Here is a 7386-nt window from a genome sequence, read left to right on the forward strand (position 1 = left end):
CTAAGTGAGACTCTTAGAAATCCTAACCACACTAAACTTTTTTTTTTTTGGGGGGGGGTGGGGTTTCTTGACAGTTTAATGGCTTTGAATACATCAAGAAATACGCAGCTATTAAAATACTTTAAAACTGCTTCAGATAAAAGTACAAGTTAATAATTACAAGTAAATCACACATACCAGAATTGCCATAACACTCCACATAGATAGTGAGTTGCTGGACAAGAAGAATATTATGGCGGACAAGAGGAACTTCCAGAACTTACAAAGGGGAACTCCTCACGAAAGTCTGTGAAATGCTGAGCAGCTATGTGCACTTCTTTTATGTTTTAGCTATGTTGTATTTTATAAAGTTGGGTCTTATGTATGTAATCAAGTTTTTCTTCCATCAATTTTCTAAGTATATCAGTAGACATGTATGAATGTAGCCAACAGGAGAGCTAGCTAGATAGCATTTTCCATTTCTGAAGTGGTGATACTGCTTCTGAGTAACAGAGTTAGAAAAACTAACTCTAGGACTAAAACCTGACCTATCTCAACCTAAGTTCGCAGCCTCACTAAAAGGGAAGAACCACTTTTGTCAGGTGCTGTGGGGTGAGGTCGAGGGACACTGCAGCAAATCAAAACATTGTGAGCACTATGCTTAAGGACCGTTTAATGGCTATTTAAAAATGTGGTTCTCCATTAGTCAAATTTAAATACAAAATCAGTTTCCATTGAATCCATAATTGTTATTTCTGACAGGTGATGTGCCAGTCTGAAACTCAAAAATCCACTCCCCAGAGTAAATTTTGTGACTGTGTGTAGAAGAGTCAAAGTTAGTTAGTTTTCAGGTATTTAGAGGTACTTAAAAATGTAAGTTAGTGGGATCACAAAAGATGTAAAGTAGCAAACAGAAAAGTTTATTTCAGTGGATGCTGGTCATTTTGTAGATTTGCAGTTTTGATCTTCCACAACAGATCTTTTCAGTTATGAACTGGAGATGACTCCAACATCAGTTTATGAGATGTCTTGGCAGACTGGCAAATGTGAGTGTATTAAAGCGAAGTTGCTCCAAAGTTATTGTTTTGAGTCTTTAACCTCTTTGTCCTGGAAATGTAAGAAATGTTTTGGAAATCTCAGTGTGACCGTATCTGGCTCCAATCTCTTGGGAGATAAATGGCAGGTCAAAACTTTACAAAAACCAAAGATCAGAAATCTCAAATCTCCAATGCTGCCTCTCTATTTTTGTTTTTTATAAATATAAATACACATACAGGTCTCGAGGTCTGAGGGAATCTTGAATTTAACCAAATAAAGTTTTAGAATGACTTCTGCTTTCTTATCTCTGACACTTTAACCTACTGGGTAACCTGTTGCTGCTTGAAACAACAACCAAAGAGGAATCACATGAAGTCTATTTTGAGTCCACTAAGCTACAGTTTGTCAGATAAGAGTAAATCCTTAACCTGAACATAGAGATAGTGACTTATCCCACCACTTCTGTTGGCGTCTTTTTGTAAAGAAACCGAGAAATTCGTCAAAGTTAACAGAACTTTCGTTTTCTAAATATTCTTTCAGGATTCTTGCGCAGCATTTGAGCATCTTGAACTGAAAATCTAGTTAAAGAGGGAGATACTGACAACTAACATCAAAATCAGTGAACAACAAAGATCAGAATTCAAGAGGGGGGAAAAGCTCTGACTCTGAATGGGCCTTTATGAAAAGATTTGGAATGTGGCATTTAATGGCCAGAAACAGCAACAGCTGACTGAAACCGCAAAGGTCACAGCGCATAATCAGAGTCACACATGAAGCCTCACCAAAGCACTGAGCAAATGCCAGACAGTCGGGAAGATCTGAGCTCTGACAGAAGCTGCTGCAAAGCGAGACGAAACGCGGACTTTGGCTAAGGTGAGTTTGTCTATGAGAATGAGGCAAACCTCAAATGCACACCTTCATTTTCTGTGTTCAGATCTTTCACAAATTGAGTTGTAGAGCAGATGTAAAGTTTTCAAAACCTACCTGACAGCACAGGTTTCCACTGCTAAAATGATCCAAGCTCAGCCCTCGGGATCCCAGACAAGCCGAGTTCAAGTTCAGATTGTGCGCCGTCTGCTCTAACGTCTCAAACTTCTTCCACTCAGAAGGACTCTGCTCAGATTCATCAACCGGAATCCTCTTCCCTGTCCCTCAAGCCAGTTGAGGTCTGATGAGAATTGGGATGTCATGCAAACGAGTGACACCTGAACGCCTAAGAGCTGACATGAAGAAGTAGTCAGCTTCTGACCAAGAGGGAAAAACCAGCTGATGATCCTCACATCCCCTCTCCCTCCTTCTCCTCTTTTCCTCCTCTGCTCCTCTCGCTGGAAGACAAAACATGGCTATGTCTCCCAACTGGACTCGGCATATCTCTCTCTCTCTCCCATCCCATTCCTTCCCTGCCTCTCTCTCGCTCCCCCCCTCCTCTACACCAGGATGTGCGAGTCCGTCAGAGGAAGCCTTGTGGCGGACAGATAAAGCGCTGGACAGCCCGCTAAAATAATACCAACAGTTCCACACTGTTATTGTTTGACAGGAGGGGAAAAAATGCAGAGGTACTTCCTCCTTGGACGTGAGTGCGTCGGCGTCCGCGTGTGTTTGCGGAGCATGAAAAAGAGGTCTGAAAGAAATAAAGAAAGCAGAGACTTTTTGAACAGATGGGGGGGGCGGACGGGGCAGACGGGGCCAGATTTTCTCCAACCCCCCGCTTTGGCAGAAACACGAGAAAACAAAATGTGGTGAAAGACGGGGAATGTAAGAGAGGATGGGAGGTCTGCAGGGGAGTATGAAAAAAAATCTGCTCAATAATTATAGGCCAACACAATGAGTGGGGGTGATGGATGAACAGAAGACCTTATCCCTGTTTTTATCACTCGGACGCATTTCTTTTACATACAGAAATATAATGAAAGATGTATGACTCAGACTGCTGTGTTTTTTGCTACTGATAAGTAGCCAGTTAAACTTTGTGCAACAGCGTCAGTCTTAAAAGGCAACACAGCTGCAGTTTAGGGAGTTGCCATGCCAAAGAGTAGACAAAGGACAATTTGGAGAAACACCAATCTACAACAATCTATGGAAAGTGCTACAGCATTCGCTAACTGCACCGGGTTCATCTGGATAAAACCCTGATGTCATTGGCATACATTTGTATCTAGACGGCTTGACTACACTGACCAGCTTCCTTAACTTAGCTGGAGAAAAGCTTAACCCATAGTGGGAACAAGTTGTTATGGCTTCTTGCAACAACAGCTTTTCAATGAAGACAAGACTAAAGGAATACATTCCTAATTGCTGTCCCATCTCCCGAATTAGGGTCATAATTAATAGAAGAAACTGAGATTTGTTTTTTTTTTCTTGCCTACCTGGTGTGAGGGTTCTTACATCTTGCACTTAACACACCACTCAAGTCCAACTTTTATCCTGATTGCTGACCAAGAACTGCAGTAACTGGTCAAAATATGAAGTGGGCGGGGCTACTGTGCTGACATACATTGCAGCTAGAGGGATCTTCTAAGGTAGTGCAGGTTCAGGTCTAATTTCTGGCACATATGTACAGCAATCAGCCGGAGGATTAGACCTAACCTCCTCCAATTTGCTGTATGTCGTCATGCCAGCTAAACAACACTGATTAATCAAAGCGTCCATGGTCTCTGAAGCTGACCTGTGGCATCAAGGACAAGGACAAAAACATACACTGGAAAATGGGGCCAGTGGTGATAAAAGTTTATTTTACAGGCCCATCTTGAGGCACCAAGCAAACAAAACTTTTTACAGGTTTTCTGCAAGTTTCACCAACTCAAATTTGATACTTTTTAGGACCGTTTTCAATGAAATGTAAGACCTATATTTCTATAGAAATGTACAAACTTCGTTCAGCCAACTGGCGATAGATTTACACTTTGTCATGATCAATACAAAAGAGCTGGCTGGCAAAGGTATGTTAAAAGCTAGTTAGCGGCAGCCACAACTAACTTGATTGCAATGAAGATGTTGGCATGTGACTCAAACTTTAGCCTTAAAGAAAAATAATGCAAGAAAGAAAAACTGAATATGCGAGATGTAATTGTCCTGCCAAGACCTGTGATTAAAATATTTAATATTTAAACCTTAGTTTTCAAATAACTCAAGACATTTTATGGCCTTAAATTTAGATACATAAATTTAAGACTTTTTCAGGATGGATGGACATAAATATAATTGGGTACTTTGGGAAAATGTACAGATTGGCAGTGCTGCAAGTCTATATGACAATTGCAATACATATTCTTTAGTAAAAGCTAATGCCAGATTCTTCACATAATGTTTAAGTAAATAAAAAAACAACAAAGAGCACCATGTAAATATTGTCTAAATTCATGGGACTATGTCATGCTATGTAAAGATTGAAATTAAATGTCTATTTGTGTGAAACCTATTCACACGTACAGAAAAGGAGGATTATAACTACATAGTTATCCAATTTTTGGTTATTTTCTCAGTTGAGTATTCACGGTTTAACTCAGAATTAGGGAAGAAAATTCATGGCTCTTTAAAGCCTGACTTCTAAGATGAGCCCAGTATGTTATCTTCTGCTGTCACTTGTGTAACAACAGAAACAGCTTGTTAGACCACCACTCTCACGTCTCCGAGACTCCCAAGAGGGTGGTCACAAAGTCCACAAAGTCAGGTTAGCATGTAGGTATGAAGTGGTAATTTCACAAAGGTCTAAAGCAGGGGTGTCAAACTCCAGTCCTCAAGGGCCGCTGTCCTGCAGTGTTTAGATGTGCCACAGGTAAAAAACAGTGGAATGAAATGGCTTAATTACCTCCTCCCTGTGTAGATCGGTTCTCCTGAGCCTTGCTAATGACCTAATTATTCTTTTCAGGTGTGGTGCAGCAGAGGCACATCTAAAAGTTGCAGGACAGCGGCCCTTGAGGACTGGAGTTTGACACCCCTGGTCTAAAGGCAACATCTCATTGCTAGTTACCACAGCTCACAATAATTTGATCCAAGTATTTCCTGTGTTCATCCATCAAAGTTTCAGGATAAACGGTGTTGACACATCTTCCAAGAATGATGATGTTAACAGAGAAGCCTTAGAAATCAGCCACCACCCCTGACACAAAAACTTTTGTAAGGGCCGCAACTGATTTGATCTCCGTGTGTGAAGCTTTTCAGGTTTCAACTCTTTGCCCGGACTGGAACCATGTTGAACAAACATCAGCAGGTGTGAGTCGCTGATATCGACGGTGTTAAAGTTTAACCAACCCCTTAACAGCAGTCACTTCCAAACACAAGTCCCAGTGGGCTTCAAAGATTTCCGGGACACATTCCATAGACGTGTGTCCATGTTGTGCACATGGATGTGAGGAGATTCTTGGAATTCCAAGTCTTCTCCCTAAAAAGGTGAAAGGTTAACTATGCCAGAGAGCCCAAAGAACCTAACCTCCTCCCCTCTACCCCCCCTGGCCACCTGATTAGGATCTATTTGTTTGCTTTATGGGTCTCCCATTCGTATATGTGCGCATATCAGCATGCAATCAGACCTCCTTCTGTTTGCCTTGTAGCCCCTTGAACTCCTAATGATGGATGTCTGGATGACAAACATACTTGAGGACATATCTTTACTACACAGAGGACCTCATACAATCCTGTTTGCTACAACCAAGGGTCAAATACACACAGACATCTTACATACCAGGTAATCAGTACAGTGAGACTAGGCCCATAGAGGGGGTCGATGGCAGGAAGGGTGAAGTCCAGTTTAGCCTCTGCAGCACAATGAGCTGTTTGTTACTGCTAAGTCCCCAGACTATCAGAGTGTGTATGTGTATGTGTGTGTGTCTCTAATCAGCGGTCCCTCCCTACTTATGAAAGGAAAGACATTTTCAAGTGATTTTTTTTTCCAGCATCAGTTTGGTTCACATCAGCTGCATAGATGTAGGAAGGTAACAGATGCAGTGACAATGCAAATTCTGCATGCTAATGACATATAGAGCCTGTTTCTGCAGGTTATGACGGCTCTAAAGTTTTCTAGATATTGGCATATTCTAGTTTCTGAGAGGAACATCAAATGGTAAACACCTACAATAAACTGCATTATTACTTTCTCACTCAACATACAGTACACTCACAAAGCCACTTTATGCATGTGTGATTTATGAAGAGCTTTATTTATTCTCAGCCTTATAAAATGGTCAATGTGAGTTAAATGAATTTAAATGGTGCAATTCAAGTAAGTAATTGCTGAAGCAGGTGAAGGTCCTGAATTCAAATTTACTCAGATAAATACAAGTAAAACCATAACATTTATTGCAAAATGTATTCGTCTACCTTCGCATGCATTTAAGCTGACATGATATCCAGTTTTCAATCCACAGCACACCCTTAAGTTTTTTCTGAATAGACTTTCTACAAGATTCAGCAGTGTGTTCAAAGGATTTTCTTTTTACCAGTTTTTCCTGAAGTGTATTTGTGAGCTTGGACAGTGATGTTGATCAACTCTGTTAATTCACCTTAAAAATATTGAGGTAAGGAGTCTTTGCAGGATAGTCAAGCTTTTTCAAACTAAACTTTTTAATTTATGTTTTTATGGACATTGCTTTGTGAACTGGTTAACACTAATGTCAGAGTCGGAAGGGAACCATCATTCCCTTTTAGACGAGTCTGACGAATCAGCATCAGTCCTGTTCAGATCCATTTGTCAGGTGTTCAAACCCTCAAAACACCAGACATCCCTGGATGTCTTTTACCAGTAGGACAATCACCATGATCATCATCATCATCATCATCATCATTATTTCGCTGAAAAAAGATTATTTAGAATGAGATTTTCTTTGGTTGGTATATCTTGTTGAGATGTACCCTTTAAAAATACATTGATAAGCACATTTTATACTCACTAACTTTTCATTGGATTAAGTGTACACTTCAACTTTGAAAGAAGTAGTAAAACTATAAGAAATACATTTTCAAGCAACAGAAAAAGAGTTGAAACAAGTATACATTAAAATAAGTAAAAAAAAAAAACAATGTTTCTGTTATTGATGTAGACTCGTCATATGAACATTTTGGCATTTTCGTAACTTGTCAAGACATGTTTAGTTTGTTTAACAAAACCAGGAACATACAAGAATTGCACCAAGATCCACTTGAAAGTTATTTTAAAGGGGGTGGTAAATCACATTTTGTAAAGTGTTTCTTATTTTAATAGTTTTCTCATTTCTATACCTCTCGTTTAGTATACTTCAGGTTCTTTTCTAAATCAGCCATGGAAATACAATCATCACTAACCAAACCAGGGTTACCCTCAGAAAACTTGCTAAGCCCGGTGGTCGAGGCGGTCCACCGTGTTTTGTATTAAAAGATGAGTTGACAGGAAATGTA

At 40.0% G+C, this 7386-nt stretch overlaps 1 protein-coding gene across 2 annotated transcripts in view; it reads right to left on the reverse strand.

Moving 5' to 3' along the window:
- Positions 1–7386, reverse strand: part of shroom4 (shroom family member 4) — an 83511-nt gene that overhangs the window by 29251 nt on the left and 46874 nt on the right. Inside the window, exon 1 of one of the 2 annotated variants that reach the window (XM_015037399.1) lies at positions 2002–2393. The exons of the other annotated variant lie outside the window; for it this stretch is intronic. The gene's annotated coding sequence lies outside the window, so the exon portion shown is untranslated. Of the gene's footprint in view, positions 1–2001; positions 2394–7386 lie in introns of those variants that run through there. 2 annotated transcript variants of the gene reach the window in all.

This window comes from Poecilia latipinna, unplaced genomic scaffold (genome assembly GCF_001443285.1).
Source record: "Poecilia latipinna isolate Pla-1442-1.1 unplaced genomic scaffold, P_latipinna-1.0 Scaffold404, whole genome shotgun sequence".
In the NCBI taxonomy this organism is placed as follows: Eukaryota; Metazoa; Chordata; class Actinopteri; order Cyprinodontiformes; family Poeciliidae; genus Poecilia; species Poecilia latipinna.